Raw genomic sequence first — 10,301 nt, 5'->3', positions numbered from 1 at the left:
TAGAATTTGAATTTTGTGAAAAATATTATTTTGATAGTATTAGTATATTAGATCTTATTTGTAATTTTTTTTAAAAATATATATATTACGTTTAATATTTTGATTATATACATGTTGTTGTTTAGACTTTAAATTTTGATGAATATATTGTTTTTATTGTTTATATACAAATTTAATGTTTCTAAAATTTAAAATATATTATTTATTATATTATATTGCTATTTTATATAAATAACAATGTTTCGATCCGATCGTTCGGTTGAACCGTTATTTTAAGATATACCGATTCGATAACATGTTTATGAAAACATTGGGTAAACAATTAAAATTTATACAATGAGTATATAAATTTATGAATTTATTTTTCCAGGATGAATAAAAAATTATTTGATAAAGTAATGGATCACGCATTCAAACTTTGATGTGATTCCTAGTGTTACTGTTTCAAGAAGAAGATAAAAATCGCATATATCTTGATATATGATGTCAAATCTCGTAAGCACCACGAACGGGGTAAACAAAAGAGTTGCACTTTTGCCTCTAATCCACCCAAATATTTCTGTGTCATTTCATAATCTCATCCATGCAATAGTACCGACAAAGAAGATGATAAATCCTAAAAATCTAAATTGTGCAAGAAATCAAGACTTGCAAAAAGTTTGAAACTCTATGTCACAAATGTTATCGAACATTAAAACTAATCACGAATAGCTTACAAACTTAAAAAATTTATACCACCTAATAGGCAGATTTTTTGAGACAGTACACATTTTGATTTATAATCTAACATTGATAATCTCGTTGACAGTCGGCGTAGAGGAAAAAACAACCTAGAAAAAAGTTACCGTTGGATCAGTGTCGAAAAAAATTATAATTCGGAGTAACGTGCATGATGCATGCACTGAATAATGAAATGTGCGTGAAAGTCGATTGGGGTCGTCGTGATGTCAGTTTCTCAAAGGGTAAGCGATGTTAAAACTGTCTCACATTGAGCATTAAAACTACTAAATACTATGTTATAAACCGAGGAAAGTTATATTAATCGATAGACAAGTCTTTTGAGATAATATACATCTTGAGTTTATAATCTAGCAATCTATATCTACAGCCTCATAGCCTAGCTAGCCAAACAAAACTCACAAACACATCTAAAAATATGAGGAAGACACAATTAGGATCGAGTGCTTACTATTAGGTCAAAAGTTATAGTTGTTCGCTGATACACGACTTTATTTTTTTATACTTGTGATAGCGCATAGTGCACGATCGGGCTGTTAGGCCCATGAGTCTGAGGAGTTGCGTGCTTGTCTATCTGCTGGTGTTGTCTTATGTTTTTTTAGAGATGAGTCTTATCATTTCCCCTACCATTGGTCATGTACTCAGCAGAGACAATATTATTAATATTATTAATACTAATAATATTATTATTTTATTATTAATATTATTTTCGAGACAGGTTCGGGGATGAGGATAGTAATCTTATATCCACTCCGAACCGAATCCAAAAAAACCGAGGATCTCCATTCCCATTTCAGGTTTTTTCTGCGGGGTTTGTCATCTTTAACGACAATTATGGGTATTTGATTATATCTATAAATTTTCATGATTTTCTTGAATTTAATTTCCATTAAATAAATTTATTAAATTACATATATAAGAATCGATAATTAATAAGTTGTACCAATGCGCGCCTGTATGATGGCTCTCATGTATTCACGATACTGCATGTGGTGTGTTGCCTGTATTACTTTATAGAAATTGATAGTTGCCAAACATGCAAGTCTTATAGCTAAAGCTAAAAGATTCTATCAAACTGTGATGCCACAACGTGGTCGCACTTGTAATAATAATTTTTTAGAAGAGTAGTTTAGGATATGATATAAAAATAGACGTTTACGTAAAAATTAGCGTTTTTCGTTTTACTAAAAGTTATAATAGATGATAATAATACAATTTTAATATTTTAAATTGTATATCAGTCACAGCACCACGATTCGATTGCTCTTATAGCAGCGACAATTATTGATTCCAATAATCATAGTCCTTATAATCTACGTTAATCGAACATATAACTTTGATTTTTGTACTAATTATAGGACTGAACGATTGTCGATTTACCTAAATTTGCAACTGATGGTAATGATGCAACTTTGATATCTTAAATGGTACAACACCTCCAAACGCTACGATTTGATCGCTCTCATAACAAAAATAATTATTGCACCACAACAATTTAGTTTTAAATTTAAAAAATAAAATTTATAATTTATAATTTTTTAAAGGCAAAAACTTGTGTGAGACGGTCTCACGGGTCGTCTTTTGTGAGACGGATATCTTATTTGGGTTATCCATAAAAAAATATTACTTTTTATGCTAAGAATATTATTTTTTATTGTGAATGTCGGTAGGGTTGACCCGTCCCACAGATAAAGATTCGTGAGACCGTCTCACAAGAGACCTACCCTTTTTTAAAATGTACATTATTCATATTGTCCAAATTTATTAAAGTTTCTAATTTTATCCAATAACTGATTGCAGATATTGTGTAAAAAAAATAATTTTTGCATGAAAATAATTGAGTTGTATTGAAATAAGTTCCACTAGCTAAGAATGTTGTGGGATCACCAAATCTTGAACGAGCTGTAGATATATTAATTGATTAGAACCGAATCCCACTATCATTGTGTTGACATATTATTTTTTTTTATTTATTTAAGGTTTGATATATTCAAACGCAGCAAAAGTAACAGTCTCTCTTTTGCTAAATTTAAAAAATAATAATAATAATTAAAATTTATACTTTGATGTATCTTATTTTAAATTACAGTATCATCTCAATTATTATAATAAATTTTTGACACAAGATCAAATTTCACTACATTATTTGCAAATATTATTTTATTTAAATTTGTAATTTTTTACACAGTATTATTATACCCAAAAATAGCGAGTAGATGTGTTTTCCCTTAATTATTACTTTTAAAAAATACAAATGTTTTATTTTATTCCTAATATTTATTCATTTACAATCACTATAAATTATGGTCTTAAAATTAAATAGTATCAAATTTATTTGATTTTCCATTTTATTTAATTGTAGAGGGGAAAATTTATCGGTAATTATTTAATTATTATTATTTTCACGTATTAATGATCCTGGTCGGTGGCTGTCACACAATTACCAACAATAATATAATACCTTTATTTAATTAGTACTGTCAATACATATGGCCCTAATTTTTGACTCTCTCTCGCACACTCTTACATATATAAGTGGGAGAATTATTTTTTTCATTAACTTTTCCAATTTTATTCAATTAAATTTTCAAATTTTGATTGGTACATTAACTTTTAATTTTCGACTGTTTTAGTCTAATTATTAATGTGATATCTCAAAAGTCAACAATTTTCAATGACAAGTCGACATTTTTCAATATCATGTAATTGTTTTCTAGTTCTACATTAGCATTTACTGTTCTCGCATCAGCAGTTTGATTTGAATAACAAAAAACTAAAAGTTAATATACTTAAACCAAACTTTCAAAATTTAATGAACGAAAATCCAAAATTGAAAAGTCAGGAAATTTGTTTTCCCCTATGTTAACTACTTATTTTTCTTTGTAACTTTAATTTTATTCTTTAATATAGTTTTTTGAATTTTTAGATCAATGTTTGCTTCTTACATTGTAATCTGAGTCGTTAGTTACTATGATTCATCCGAATTTACAAAATGGGAATTATTATATTGAACGTTGAAAAATGAGTTTCGGAAATTCTTAATTGATTTAATTTGAAAATGGCAACCACACACAAATTGTCAATGCTTAACAATCCTCCTTTGTCAATGCTTCTATCACATGATGTCCTAATTATATTATTTTCTTTGGATTTCCGACCACCCAAAATATTGGGTTAAGAAAAAGAAAAATTCTTTAGTTATGTTAGTCTTAAAATAAATGCAACTTTCTTGGAATTTAGTAATTAGGTCATGTAGTAAGTAAACGTGAAAATTTGTAAAATAACATCGGCCAACTATTTAATTAAGAAAATGACATCCTCGTGTATATTTTCTTAATTAAATAGTTGACCGAAGTTAAAAAAATAAAATACCACGTAAACATCAAAAGAGACTGAGTAATCATTGTAATTTTCGTTTTTTTTATCACTTATGTTTACACACATGTATAAATATAAGTGACTGACTATAACAACAGAGAATATAGATAAATGATAAAAGATAAGAACTTTAATTTCAAAAATATATTTAGAATAGTTTTGTAATATCAAAAACAATGTATAATCAAACATTTGAAACTAGAGTAAAATAACGATCGTCAAAAATCCCAACCTCTCGGATAAATTATTAATTTGTGCGCACACACGCATCGACATGTGTTGAACTTCCATTTAATTAATCAAACATAAGTCCTACAATTGATTTACTCTTAAAAGTTTTTTTTTATTTAAAGATTGGAACTTTTAGTTACAATTAATTCTTTTGTTTAAAAAATTTTAATTTTCTTTTTCTGACTTTGAAAATGGCAATCAATAAGATAACTATAATGCCATCATAGAATGTATACGTACTTTGATGACTTTTTAGGTAAGGAATGGTCACAATCAAGCATGATATGTAGAATTGCCTCTTCTTTGAAAACATGCCCCAATTTGTGGTCTCATTATAAAATTTTGACTCTTACAAACTTAATTATTAAGATATAAACCTAATTAATAATCAAACGTCGTACTACAGAAACTTCTAATGTGAAATCGAATTATCGTGTATCATGTGCTTGTAATAAATATCAATAATAATCATAATTAACAATATTAATGATATTATAATTACTAATAAATAAATAAATAAAATATATCTTTTTGTAAGTAATTATGCCACCTAAAGTAATTGACTCTTAACCTTAATTCCGTCGACTTTGGACGGAATAATTATTTTTTTACAATTATTTATAATAATATAATTAGTAATATGTGGCATTTATTCAACCATTTCCATTCCATCATATATATGTTAGAACAAGTCGGAAGATTGGAATTCAAGACTTTAAAGTTTCATTTGGTAAGCGAAAAACCAATGTAAAAACATAATTGGATGTGCGGTTCCGACCTTTTTGTTGAAATGGTTTTCAAAGTAAATGATATATTTATTAAATTCATATAAAAATAATAATATTTGTTGTATATAGATATACTTAAATAAACAAGTAAATGATATTCATATTTTTTATGGTTAAAAAATACACATTATATTAACTAAACAGATAAAAATCTATTACATCTTTGTATCTATGAGTTCAATGAGAAAAGTTTGAGATGAAATTTAAGTAAATTTAAATCAACAATAGTTTTTGGGTTGTAATAATTATCATGTTAGGAGAGAGATCGAACCGTGACGTTTGAGCTGTTATACTGTTTAAAATATTAGAATTGCATTGTTATCATCATATATAATTTTTGGTAAAACGACAAACACTTTTCTTACAAATGGAATCATATTTTACTAAATTTTCTTTGATATATTTGTAGTTATAGAGAATTATTAATTAATAGTATTGATGAGATCGTATATTTAAATAAGTGTCTTCAAAAAAAATTATATTATTAAATTTTGTGAGACATATATTATATTTGAGTTACTCATTAAAAATATTATTTTTTATGTCAAAAATATTACTTTTTATGCTAAGAATATTATTTTTTATTGTGAATGTCGGTAGGGTTGACCCGTCCCACAGATAAAGATTCGTGAGACCGTCTCACAAGAGACCTACCCTTTTTTAAAATGTACATTATTCATATTGTCCAAATTTATTAAAGTTTCTAATTTTATCCAATAACTGATTGCAGATATTGTGTAAAAAAAATAATTTTTGCATGAAAATAATTGAGTTGTATTGAAATAAGTTCCACTAGCTAAGAATGTTGTGGGATCACCAAATCTTGAACGAGCTGTAGATATATTAATTGATTAGAACCGAATCCCACTATCATTGTGTTGACATATTATTTTTTTTTATTTATTTAAGGTTTGATATATTCAAACGCAGCAAAAGTAACAGTCTCTCTTTTGCTAAATTTAAAAAATAATAATAATAATTAAAATTTATACTTTGATGTATCTTATTTTAAATTACAGTATCATCTCAATTATTATAATAAATTTTTGACACAAGATCAAATTTCACTACATTATTTGCAAATATTATTTTATTTAAATTTGTAATTTTTTACACAGTATTATTATACCCAAAAATAGCGAGTAGATGTGTTTTCCCTTAATTATTACTTTTAAAAAATACAAATGTTTTATTTTATTCCTAATATTTATTCATTTACAATCACTATAAATTATGGTCTTAAAATTAAATAGTATCAAATTTATTTGATTTTCCATTTTATTTAATTGTAGAGGGGAAAATTTATCGGTAATTATTTAATTATTATTATTTTCACGTATTAATGATCCTGGTCGGTGGCTGTCACACAATTACCAACAATAATATAATACCTTTATTTAATTAGTACTGTCAATACATATGGCCCTAATTTTTGACTCTCTCTCGCACACTCTTACATATATAAGTGGGAGAATTATTTTTTTCATTAACTTTTCCAATTTTATTCAATTAAATTTTCAAATTTTGATTGGTACATTAACTTTTAATTTTCGACTGTTTTAGTCTAATTATTAATGTGATATCTCAAAAGTCAACAATTTTCAATGACAAGTCGACATTTTTCAATATCATGTAATTGTTTTCTAGTTCTACATTAGCATTTACTGTTCTCGCATCAGCAGTTTGATTTGAATAACAAAAAACTAAAAGTTAATATACTTAAACCAAACTTTCAAAATTTAATGAACGAAAATCCAAAATTGAAAAGTCAGGAAATTTGTTTTCCCCTATGTTAACTACTTATTTTTCTTTGTAACTTTAATTTTATTCTTTAATATAGTTTTTTGAATTTTTAGATCAATGTTTGCTTCTTACATTGTAATCTGAGTCGTTAGTTACTATGATTCATCCGAATTTACAAAATGGGAATTATTATATTGAACGTTGAAAAATGAGTTTCGGAAATTCTTAATTGATTTAATTTGAAAATGGCAACCACACACAAATTGTCAATGCTTAACAATCCTCCTTTGTCAATGCTTCTATCACATGATGTCCTAATTATATTATTTTCTTTGGATTTCCGACCACCCAAAATATTGGGTTAAGAAAAAGAAAAATTCTTTAGTTATGTTAGTCTTAAAATAAATGCAACTTTCTTGGAATTTAGTAATTAGGTCATGTAGTAAGTAAACGTGAAAATTTGTAAAATAACATCGGCCAACTATTTAATTAAGAAAATGACATCCTCGTGTATATTTTCTTAATTAAATAGTTGACCGAAGTTAAAAAAATAAAATACCACGTAAACATCAAAAGAGACTGAGTAATCATTGTAATTTTCGTTTTTTTTATCACTTATGTTTACACACATGTATAAATATAAGTGACTGACTATAACAACAGAGAATATAGATAAATGATAAAAGATAAGAACTTTAATTTCAAAAATATATTTAGAATAGTTTTGTAATATCAAAAACAATGTATAATCAAACATTTGAAACTAGAGTAAAATAACGATCGTCAAAAATCCCAACCTCTCGGATAAATTATTAATTTGTGCGCACACACGCATCGACATGTGTTGAACTTCCATTTAATTAATCAAACATAAGTCCTACAATTGATTTACTCTTAAAAGTTTTTTTTTATTTAAAGATTGGAACTTTTAGTTACAATTAATTCTTTTGTTTAAAAAATTTTAATTTTCTTTTTCTGACTTTGAAAATGGCAATCAATAAGATAACTATAATGCCATCATAGAATGTATACGTACTTTGATGACTTTTTAGGTAAGGAATGGTCACAATCAAGCATGATATGTAGAATTGCCTCTTCTTTGAAAACATGCCCCAATTTGTGGTCTCATTATAAAATTTTGACTCTTACAAACTTAATTATTAAGATATAAACCTAATTAATAATCAAACGTCGTACTACAGAAACTTCTAATGTGAAATCGAATTATCGTGTATCATGTGCTTGTAATAAATATCAATAATAATCATAATTAACAATATTAATGATATTATAATTACTAATAAATAAATAAATAAAATATATCTTTTTGTAAGTAATTATGCCACCTAAAGTAATTGACTCTTAACCTTAATTCCGTCGACTTTGGACGGAATAATTATTTTTTTACAATTATTTATAATAATATAATTAGTAATATGTGGCATTTATTCAACCATTTCCATTCCATCATATATATGTTAGAACAAGTCGGAAGATTGGAATTCAAGACTTTAAAGTTTCATTTGGTAAGCGAAAAACCAATGTAAAAACATAATTGGATGTGCGGTTCCGACCTTTTTGTTGAAATGGTTTTCAAAGTAAATGATATATTTATTAAATTCATATAAAAATAATAATATTTGTTGTATATAGATATACTTAAATAAACAAGTAAATGATATTCATATTTTTTATGGTTAAAAAATACACATTATATTAACTAAACAGATAAAAATCTATTACATCTTTGTATCTATGAGTTCAATGAGAAAAGTTTGAGATGAAATTTAAGTAAATTTAAATCAACAATAGTTTTTGGGTTGTAATAATTATCATGTTAGGAGAGAGATCGAACCGTGACGTTTGAGCTGTTATACTGTTTAAAATATTAGAATTGCATTGTTATCATCATATATAATTTTTGGTAAAACGACAAACACTTTTCTTACAAATGGAATCATATTTTACTAAATTTTCTTTGATATATTTGTAGTTATAGAGAATTATTAATTAATAGTATTGATGAGATCGTATATTTAAATAAGTGTCTTCAAAAAAAATTATATTATTAAATTTTGTGAGACATATATTATATTTGAGTTACTCATTAAAAATATTATTTTTTATGTCAAAAATATTACTTTTTATTGTAAATATTAGCATGATTGACCCGTCTCACGAATAAATATTTGTGATATCGTCATACGAGAGGCCTACTCAAAAATAGACTTGTCTAGAAAAATCTCGATATGACATTCTCGTAAGTTATACAAACTGAAAAATCACATACGTAAATTTTATAATAAAATACTCAAATTAAAACCCAACAACAATATTCAAAAATATCGTCGCGCACCAGTACTAAACAAATAAAATCACATGAAGAGTACGCACACTCAAGTCACTCCGAAATAAAGTCCACACACTAGTGTAGAAAATACAAAACAAGTGGGCTTAATAAACTGACAGAGAGCCTCTTGGCGCTAGTAAATTGGATCTAGAAAATGCAAGCCCAAGATATTCAATGAAAAGGCCCATTTCCATGCTAATTAGCACAGCAATTTTGACAATTGGTTTACATGGAAAACGTTTGTTCAATTTATTCATAAAGGGCACAGACTTGACATTTGAATATTGTCAAATTCCAGAAGAAAAGTCAAATTAGAAAGCCCGAAAATTTTGAAATCTAAAATTGTCGAATCTGTTATACAAGTGAAAGAAACATGGAATGTTTTGCATCTGACGATCAAACTTCAACGTATTTCATGTGCATTTTATATACTTGAAAATAATTGTATGAAATATGATCAAAGTTCGAATATAAAATCGGGTCAAATCGAATTTTCGTGAAATCACAATTCCCATCCAAACCACAATATGGAACGAAATTTTAAGATGTTTTTTGAACTTTTTAGAATGAAGAATGAAAATCATATGTAACAATATATAGTGGACAAAAATATATGTGTATTTTCGAGTTTTTGATAGTCTATTCTTATTCTACTATGTAGTAGATATCTAAATCTGATTTATCGATGATTGTGTGAGCCTACTCTTGATTTTACGTTAGCCACCACCTAGAATCTCGGTATAGATGAGAATGATTTCTCAGGTTGTGACAATGACGTCACATTTTGAAAAGATTGTCCTAAGACTCTTCTATATTTACTCGATGTCAAATTGTAGTATTATAATAACCTGCTGCCCATTGATTCAGTACGTTCCTATCCTATGGAGAAGTTTAAGTTTTCTAAATCTTCCTCACCTCTAATGGTTGGTATTGCCGACCAAGTTTGGTATTCATTGTATAAATAAAATATAAAAATATCATACAAGAAATTTAATTGTAACAGTAAAATAGTAACACACAATTTTTTAAAAAGACTTAAACATATAAAAGTTATGTTTTTTCAAAATCAGCCG

Source organism: Primulina huaijiensis, chromosome 11, assembly GCF_012295235.1.
Source record: "Primulina huaijiensis isolate GDHJ02 chromosome 11, ASM1229523v2, whole genome shotgun sequence".
NCBI classification, from domain to species: Eukaryota; Viridiplantae; Streptophyta; class Magnoliopsida; order Lamiales; family Gesneriaceae; genus Primulina; species Primulina huaijiensis.
Note: the sequence above shows the minus strand (reverse complement) of the source record.